This window comes from Phyllostomus hastatus, unplaced genomic scaffold (assembly GCF_019186645.2).
Source record: "Phyllostomus hastatus isolate PE091 unplaced genomic scaffold, TTU_PhHast_1.1 phas_contig_80, whole genome shotgun sequence".
Classification (NCBI taxonomy): Eukaryota; Metazoa; Chordata; class Mammalia; order Chiroptera; family Phyllostomidae; genus Phyllostomus; species Phyllostomus hastatus.
In genome coordinates, this window is record NW_025333960.1 from 9067522 (window position 1) to 9078154 (window position 10633).

Here is a 10633-nt window from a genome sequence, read left to right on the forward strand (position 1 = left end):
TCCACAATTAAATAAACTATAAATCTGATTCAGATAAAATTTTACTTTGCAGTCATCCATATAGTATAACAAAGTTATTTCCATATCCATCATATGTTCTAAAGACAATGCTTTGTTTAATCATTTAGGAGAGAATAGTAAAATTTATGTCATAAATTTAAATTATAACATTTTCTTTAAAAAATTATTATATTCTGATTACAGTGATTAGAACAGTCTGATTAGAATAGTCATACACTAGAAAGAGTAAGAAAGAAAAAAATTAAAGAACAAATAAAGTAGTCATTATGTTGTTGAGGCTTATCTAGTTATTAAATATATATCTGAATCTCTTACTTAAATAACTTTTCTAACTAGAAACCTTGTTCATTAGTAACCAAAAACAGAAAAGTAAAATTGTGGGAAAATTTTGAAGAACTATTAGGAATTAAACATGTATTTTTGAAAGGCTAATAGTTGAAACATCTGAAAATAATGAGAGATTTAATAGGTTAATATTTAAAATCTATAATTAATATAAAGTATACAAACAAGATGTGTTACCAAGGAGCTGATCTAGATTTAAAAAGTTAGGACATACAATGCCAATATAATTTTTTCAATCATTTTATACTATTTTAAAATGTCTTATTTTACTAACATTGCTTAATATATCTTCTCCCTTTCACTTTAAAATTTCTATCATGAGAGAGATTAAAGATGGTGGAGGAGTAAGTGAAAGCTTCACTAAACTCCTCTCAGGACCAATCTGGATTTACAAATAAATTCTAGAGAAATCATCCTGAATAATCAACTGAAGAATAGCTGGAGAGAAGCCTTACAACCACAGACAGACAAAAGAAATCACTTCACCACAGTAATACTGACAGGAAGTGAGGAAGAGGCATGAGAGGTCTGTATGGGCTTCCACAGGCAGCAGCTAAAGTTCCAGAGGGATATTTCAGTGATCAGAAGATTCAACCCAAAAGTGTGGGGTCTAAACCCCAAGCTGAGCTCCCCAACATACAGTACCAGAGCCAGAAAAGAAGCCAGTTAACATCCAGTTGTGAAAAGCAGCAGGGTTTCTGTCTTTGAGGGAGAAAAGGCTGTAGACTCAGAGAGTCTCTTAAAGGTCAACACACCAAATTTTGTTTGCAGCCACTTTCTCTGCTCCAGGAGAGGGAGGGCAGAGTGGACTATACATGCTTGAAAAGAGTCTGGGAGTGGTGGCTTTGCATAGAGAAGTAAAGGAACAGCCACCAGTTTCCCTGTGCTGAGTCATTCCTCATACTGCAGATGCCATCTTACTCAGAGAGAGCACTCCTCTCCCAGTAGCATCAGTCTGAGGGGAAGCAATAGCCCTGTCCATAACAATTACCATCCCCCACCCTATGGAGCTTAAGCCCAGCTGCTGATTACAGCTTGAGGCTATATCATTGATTAGTTTAACAATTACTGTGGATCTTTAGGCACTCTCTGAGACTTCAGCTGACCCTCCCCAGAGCCTGGGGCTGATAAAAGCTGACCATGGTGCATAGCCTGGTTATTACTGCACACATACAAGCTTGGGAGAGACCAAGCAGAGGGAGCCACATGTTGTGGATGGTGATAGCTCCAAACAGGTTGAACAGGGACAGTCACAAGCAGTGTCTGACAAAGGCCTACAACAGAGTCTTTGCAAATCTACCTAATACATAGAAATAAATACAAAGAAGCAGTCAAAATGGGAAGACAAAGAAAGGCCCCAATGAAAGAATGAGAGAATTACCAGAAACCTAGGTGGAATGGAGGCAAGAAATTTTTCAGATACAGTGGTTAGAGTAATGATTATAAGGATACTCAACAGCATGAAAAAAGACAAAGAAATATAAAAAAGGACCAGTTAGAAATAAATAATGCAATATCTGAAATAAATAATACACTAGAAGGAATAAACAGTAGGTTAGATGAAGCAGAGAATCAAATCAGTGATTTGGAAGACAAGGTAGAAAAAAACACTCAGGCAGAACAGCAAAATGGAAAACAAATTTTAAAAAATGAGCAAACCATAAGACACATTTTGAACAACATGCAGCATATCAACATCCACATCATAGAAATAGCAAAAGCAGAAGAGAGTGAGCAAGGGATCTAGAACCTATTTGAAGAAATAATAACCAAAAACTTTCCTAACATGGTGAAGGAAAAAGAAACAAGTCTAGGAAACTCAGAGAGTTCCAAACAAGTTGGACTCAAAGAGGCCTATCCTGAGACACATCACAATTAAAATGGCAAGGCTTAAAAACAAGGAGAGAATCCTAGAAGTTGCAAAAGAAAAGCAGGTAGTTACATGCAAGAGAGCTCCAATTAGACTGTCACCTGATTTCTCAACAGAAACCATTCAGACCAGAAGGGAGTAGTGTGAAATATTCAAGATGATGAAAAGCAAGGACCTACAACCAAGGCTGAATTACCCAGCAAGGTTATCTTTTAAAATTGAAGGAGAAATAAGGAGCTTCCCAGGCAAGAAAAAGCTAAAGGAGCTTTTTTAACACCAAACCAGTACTGCAACAAATATTAAAGGGCTTGCTTGAAGGAAAAGAATAAAAGTAGAAAGAAAAAAAGCAGAGGAAAATAGTCTAACAATAAAATGGCACTACTTATGTATCTATCAATAATCACCTTAACTGTACATGGCTTAAATGCTCCAGCCAAAAGACATAGCAGAACTGACTGGATAAAAAAATAAGACCCATACATATGCTTTCTCCAAGAACACATCTGAGATCGAAAGATACACACAGTCTAAAACTAAAGGTATAGAACAAGATATTTCATGTAAATGGAAAAGAAAAAAGGTGGTATAGCAGTACTTATACCCTACAAAATAGACTTTAAAAGCAAGGGTATAGTAAGACACAAGGCAAGGGCACTACATAATGATAAAGGGAATAATCCAACAAGAGGATATAACCCTAGTAAACATTTACATACACAACATAAGAGCAACTAAATATGTGAAGCAAATTTTCACGGACATAAAGGGAGAGATCAACAGAAATACAGTCACAGCTGGGGATTTTAACACCCCATTGACTTCAGTGGATAGATCTTCCAGGCAGAAAATCAACAAGGAGACAGCAGCCTTAAACAACACACTAGAGCAAATGAATTTAATGGATCTCTATCAAGCATTTCATCACAAAGCAGTAGAATATACATACTTTTCAAGTGCATATAGAACATCTTCTAGGGTAGACCACATGTTAGGACACAAAACAAGTCTCAGTAAATTTAAGAAAATTAAAATCATATCAAGCATCTTCTTGGACCACAATGCTATGAAACTAAAACTCAATCACAAGAACACTGAAAAACATGCAAAAACATGGAAGCTAAATAGCATGTTATGAAACAATGAGTGGGCCACTAATGAGATCAAGGAAGAAATCAAAAGATATCTTGAAAAAAATGAAAATGAGCACACAACAATCCAATATCTGTGGGAAATGGGGAAAGAAATCCTAAGAGGGAAATTCATAGCATTACAGTCCTATCTCAAAAACCAAGAAAAGGCTCTAGAAAACAATCTAAGTTTACACTTAAATGAACTTGAAAAAAAATCAAACAAAGCCCAAAGTGAGTAGAAGGAAGAAACTAATAGAGATCCAAGAAGAAATAAATAAAATAGAGTCTAAAAAAAAATCAATGAAACTAAGAGCTTGTCTTTGAAAAGATAAAAATGATTTACATACCTTTAACCAGACTCATCAAGAAAAAAGAGAAAGGAACCAAGTAAAATCAAAATGAAAGAGGAGAAATAACAACTGACACAATAGAAATACAAAGGATTGTAAGTAAATATTAAGAACAACTATATGCCAACAAACTGGACAACCTAGACAAAATGGATAAATTTCTAGAAACATACATTCTTCCTAAACTAAATCAGGAAGAATCAGAGAATCTAAATAGATAGATTACATCTAGTGAAATTGAAGCAGTAATAAAAAAAACTCCCAACAAACAAAAGTCCTGGACTGGATGGCTTCACAGATGAATTTTACCAAACATTCCAAGAAGGCCTAAAACCTCTCCTTCTCAAACTATTTCATAAAATTCAAGAGGAGGTAAAGCTCCCAATCTCATTTTATGAGGCCAGCATTATCCTAATTCTGAAACCAGGTAAAGACACTACAAAAAAAGAAAATCATAGGCCAGTATCCCTAATGAAAATAGATGCTAAAATCTTCAACAAAATACTAGAAAACTGAATACAGCAATGCATCAGAAAGTTCATACACCATGATGAAATGAGATTTATTCCAGGAATGCAAGGATGATACAACATCCACAAATCAATAAATGTGATTCACAACTTAAATAAAATGAAGGATAAAAATCACATGATCATATCAATAGATACAGAAAAATTATTGGATGAAATCAGCACCCACTTATGATAAAAACTCTTGGCAAAGTGGGAATAGAGGGAATATGCTTAAACATAACAAAGGTATATATGACAAGCTCATGGCCAGCACCATATTCAATGGACAAAAATTAGAAGTGTTCCCCTTAATATCGAGAACAAAACAAGGATGTCCACTTTCACCTCTTATTCAACATAGTATTGGAAGTCTGCCACAGCAGTCAGACAAGAAGAAGAAATAAAAGGCATCCAATTTGGAAACAAAGAGGTAAAAGTGCCATTATTTTCAGATGACATGATACTGTACATAGAGAAACTCAAAGATTCCACCAAGAAACTACTAGAGCTGATAAATGAATTCGTTAAAGTAGCAGGATACAAAATTAATATGCAGAAGTCAGTTGCATTTTTATATGCCAATAATGAACTAACAAAAATTAAGAAAACAATCACATTCACAATTGCTTTAAAAACAATAACATACCTAGGAATAAACCTAGCCAAGGATATAAAAGACCTGAACTGGGAAAATTATAAGACACAGAATAAATTGAAGAAGATACAAGTAAGTGGAAGCACATACCATGGTCATGGATAGGAAGAATTAACATCATTAAAATGTCCTTAACCCAAAGAAATTTATAGACTCAACTCAATTCTTATCAAGATTCAATGACATATTTCACAGATCCAGAACAAATATTTAAAAAATATATGTGGAACAACAAAACACCCTGCATAGCAACAGACATCCTGAAAAGGAAGAACGAAGTCAGTGGAACCACACTACCTAATATTGAACTATACTCTAGTTCATAGGCCATAGTAATCAAAACAGCATGCTACTGGCATAAAAACAGACACACAGATCAATGGAACAGAATAGAGAGCCCAGAAATAAACCCACACCTTTATAGTCAATTAATATTTGACAGAGGAAGCAAACTCATACAATCAGCTAAAGATAGCTTATTCAATAGATAGTGTTCGGAAAACTGGACAGATGCATGCAGAAAATTCAAATTAGGCCACCTTCTTACACCACGCACAAGAATAAATTCCAAATGGATCAAAGACTTAAATATTAGACCCCAAACCATAAAAGTCCTAGAAGTAAACTTAGGCAGCAAAATCTCAGATATTGCTTTTAGCAATATTTAATCGGATATATCTCTCCACACAAGGGAAAGAAAAGAGAAAAACAAACAAATGGGACTAAGTCAAACTAAAAAGGTTTTGCACATCAAGGGAAATCATCAACAAAATAAAAGTACAACCCACAGAATGGGAGAACATATTCTCTGATACATCTGATAAGGGGTTAATACCCAAAATTTATAAAGAACTTATAATACTCAACACCAAAAATAATAATAATAATTAAAAACTGGGCAACGGACCTGAATAGACACTTCTCCAAAGAGCACATTCAGTTGGCCAATAGACATATGAAAAGATGCTCAACGTCACTAATCATCAGAGAAATGCAAATAACAACGACAATGAGATACCATTTCACACCTGTCAGAATGACTATCATTAATAAATCAACAAACAACAAGCGCTGACAAGGATGTGGAGAAAGGGGAACACTTTTGCACTGTTGGTGGGAAGTCAGCCACTGTGGAAAGCAGTATGGAGATACCTCAAACAATTAAAAATGGATCTGCATTTTGACCCAGCAATTTCACTTCTGGGAATATATTTGAAGGAACCTAAGCATACCTATGTTCAATGCAGTGTTATTTACAATAGCCATGATATGGAAGCAACCCAAATGTCCAATAGTAAATGAGCAGACAAAACAACTATGGGACATTTACACAATGGAACACTACAGCTATAGAAAAAAAGAAAAGTTTACCATTTGTGACAGTATGGATGGACATGGAGAGTATTATGCTAAGTGAAATAAGCCAGTCACAGAAAGACAAATACCATATGATTGCACTCATATGTGGAATCTAATGAACAAAGTGAACTAACAAGGAAAATAAGGACAGATTAATAAATGGAGAGCAGAATGACAGCTGGGGGATGGGGTTTAGGTTAGGGAATAGAGGGATTAAACAACAAGGAAAAGGGACTTATGGACATGGACAACAGTGTGGTGATTGCTGGAGGGAGGAGGGTTTTGGAGGACTAAATGGTAATGGAAAAAAATACAATAAAGATTAAATCAAAATAGTAAAAAATAGAAAATAAAAAAATATTTTGAGCTGTTAAAAACTAAAATTTCTACTATGAAAACAAGAATTAATTTACCTCATGGTTGAAATAGTGGACATTTCAGTTATTATATTTATCTTATTATTGAATGAAATATATATCCTCATGAAATACTTCTCTTTTTTATCTTGAAAGGTTCTGGGAATTTTGATGCATTGATGAGCTTATCACTTTTACTACCTACAGAATGTTTTACTTTGCAGATATAAAAGTTATGACTGCTTGGCTGTGAATCTTCCAGTGTATTACTTTTAGTATTATTTTTTCTGTCAGAGAAACTTATTAATGAAAAGTTGACTTGACTACCAAAAGTTTCTACTGCTATCCTGTAGTCCATTCCAACCCTTCATGAAGGGTAGTTTTATGAACAGTTTTACAGAGAGCAGATATGAACAAAGAATTCCCAGACATATAAGAAAATAAGCAACACAGACTGAAGATGGTGGCAAGGTAGGTGAGAGTGAATTCCACTTCCCCCTACACACAGGTGAAAAACCCAGCTGATCTACAGAGAAACAGAGAAAACAGCCAACAGTACCCCAGCATATATGAAGATAGGAGGACAATTTTTGTCCTCTACAAAAATTGTAGAGGACATTGACAAAACAAACGGCAGAAGCTGTGAACACCAGGATACCTGCTAGAAGAAGAAACCCACCAACAAAGGAACTACCAACAGATAACAACAGAAGAAAGTGAATGAGGGAGTGGAAGCCACACTAACTCAACCAGGACCTATCTGGAAATACAACTAAATAATGGAGAAATTACTCAGAACAAACAACTGAACAAGAGTAAGAGAGAATCCTCAAAACCTTGTACACATGCAAGAACCAGCTTCAACACAACCTGCCCACACCTGCACAACAAAATACAAGAGGTGGTGGACAGAGTGACCCTCAGTTAACCAGCTGGTGGGAGGGAACCACCAAAGAAAGACCCACCAACAATCAAAACCCAAAGACAAATACAGAGCCAACATAAACAACAGCCTAAGACCAGTAAGCTCAGGAGATCATGAAGATGGCACCACTGAATCTCACAGGTATTCTAACATAGAAGTTCACATCATAAACCCAGGGATTCAGAACAGATCAATTTAAGAAGCAGAGGCTACCAAGAAGAGTCTCACAAACAATGGGAAGACAAAGAAATAATACCCAAATGAAAGGAAAGGAGGAAGTCTCAGAAAGAATGCTAAATGAAATAGAGGCAAGTCAACCAGCAGATACTGAGTTCAAAGCAATTGTTATAAGGAAACTCAAAGAGCTCACAGAGAATTACCAAAAACTACAGAGAAACTATAATGAACTCACTGCAAACTACATCAACATGAAAAAGGAAATAGAAACTATCAATAAGGGCCAAGAGGAAATGAAGAATACAATTTCTGAACTTAAGAACACAGTAGAAAGAATCAAAAGTAGGATTGATGAAGCAGAGGATTGGATCAGTGAGCTGGAGGACAAAGTAGAAAAAAAACAGAATGAGAGAGACAAGGAAAAGAGGCTCAGAAAGAATGAAGAGGGGTTAAAGGAAATGCAGGACAACATGAAACATAATAATATCTGTATAATAGGGAAAAAAGAAGAAAGAAGAAGAAGAAAGAAGGAGAAAAGAAGAAGAAGGAGGAGGAGGAGGAGAAGGAGGGGGTGGAGGAAGAGGGAGAGCAAGGGATAGAAAACCTGTTTGAAAAAGTAATGATGGAAAACTTCCTTAATTTGATGAGAGAAAAAGTCACACAAATCCAAGAAACACAGAGTCCCAATCAAGAGGAACCCAAAGAGGCCCACTTCAAGACATATCATAATTAAAATGGCAAAACTCCAAGACAAAGACAAAATCTTAAAGGCAGCAAGGGAAAACCAGGAAGTAACATATGAGGGCATCCCCATAAGACTAGCAGGTGACTTCTTAATGGAAACACTCCAAGCCAGAAGGGAATGGCAAGAAATATTCCAAGTAATGAAAACCAGAGGCCTACAACCAAGACTACTTTATCCAGTAAGGCTCTCAATTTACATGGAAGGCCAAATAAAGAGCTTCCCACACAAAAGAAACCTCAAAGAATATACCTTCTCCAAACAAGCTTTGCAGATGCTAACGGGTTTGCTTTAAGAACAGGAATAAAAACAATGAAAGAGAAAGGAGCACAGGTATGAAAAAATGTCAATGAATAAGTACCTATAAATAATAACCTTAAATGTAAATGAATTAAATGGCCCAACCAAAAGACAGAATAGCAGGATGGATAAGAAAACATGGCCCACACATATGCTACCTACAGGAGACACACCTCAGAACAAAAGACCCACACAGACTGAAAGTGAAGGGCTGGAAACAAATATTCCAAGCAAATGGACAGGCAAAAATATCTGGGGTAGCAATACTCATATCAGCCAGAATAGACTTCAAAAAAAGAACCATAAAAAGATACCCAGAAGGTCACTTCATAATACTCAAGGGAAGAATCCATCAAGAAGACATAAACATAGTAAATATATATATGCACTTAACATAGGAGTGCCCCACAAATATATCTTGTAGGACTTCAAGAAAGTTATTGACAGCAACACAATTATACTAGGAGATTTTAACACCCCACTGTCAAAAATGGACAGATCTTCTAAACAAAATATCAACAAAAATATTGTGGCATTGAACAATGCTGTAGAGGAAATGGACTTAACTGATATATATAGAGCCTTTCATCCCAAAGAAGCAAAATACACAATCTTTTCAAACACACATGGAACATTTTCGAAGATAGACCACATGATAGGACACAAAGCAAGCCTCAACAAATTCAAGAAAATTGAAATTATACCAAGCATTTTCTCTGACCACAAAGGACTGAAACTACAAACCAACCCCAAGGGAAGAAACCCGAAACACTCAAAATCATGGAGATTGAATAGCATGCTGTTAAATAATGAATGGATCAAGAATGAAATTAGAGAAGAAATCAAAAGGTTTCTGGAAACAAATGAAAATGAACTCACAACAACCCAAAACTTATGGGACACAGCCAAGGGAGTCCTGAGAAGGAAGTTCATAGCAATACAGGCCTACCTAAAAATGATAGAAACATTTCAAACAAACAACCTAACCCTACGTCTACAAGAACTCAAGGAACAACAACAAAGACACCCCAGAGCAAGTAGAAGGAAGGAAATAACCAAAATCAGAACAGAATTAAATGACATAGAGACTAAAAGCACAGTTTTAAGGATCAATGAATCCAGGAGCTGGCTCTTTGAAAAGATAAACAAAATCGACAAGCCTTTAAGCAGGCTCATCAAGAAAAAAGAGAGGGAACCCAAATAAACACAATATGAAATGAAAGAGGAGAGATTACAACTGACACCACAGAAATACAAAGGATTGTAAAAAATTACTATGAAGAACTTTATGCCAAGAAATTTGAAAACCTAGGTGAAATGGACAAATTTCTAGAAAACTATAATCTTTCAAAACTCAATAAAAAAGAAACACAAAGCCTGAACAGACCAATAATAGCAGAAGAAATTGAAGCAGTAATCAAAAAAGTCCTGACACACAAAAGTCCGAGTCTGGATGGTTTCACAGGAGAATCTACAAAGCATTTAAGGAAGAGCTAACCCCTATCCTTCACAGACTATTCCAAAAAATCCAGAATGATGGAAGACTCCCAAACTCTTTTTATGAAGCCAACATCATCCTAATCCCAAATCCAGATAAAGACACAACAAACAAAGAAAACTTCAGGCCAATATCATTGATGAACATAGACGCTAAAATCCTCAACAAAATATTGGCAAACCACATCCAACAATACATTAAAAAGATCATACACCATGACCAAGTGGGATTCATTCCAGGGATGCAAAGATGGTTCAATATTCGCAAATCAGTAAACGTAATACACCACATAAACAAAAGCAAAGACAAAAATCACATGATCATATCAATAGATGTGGAAAAAGCATTTGATGAGGTATAACACCCATTTATGATAAAAACACTCAGCAAAGT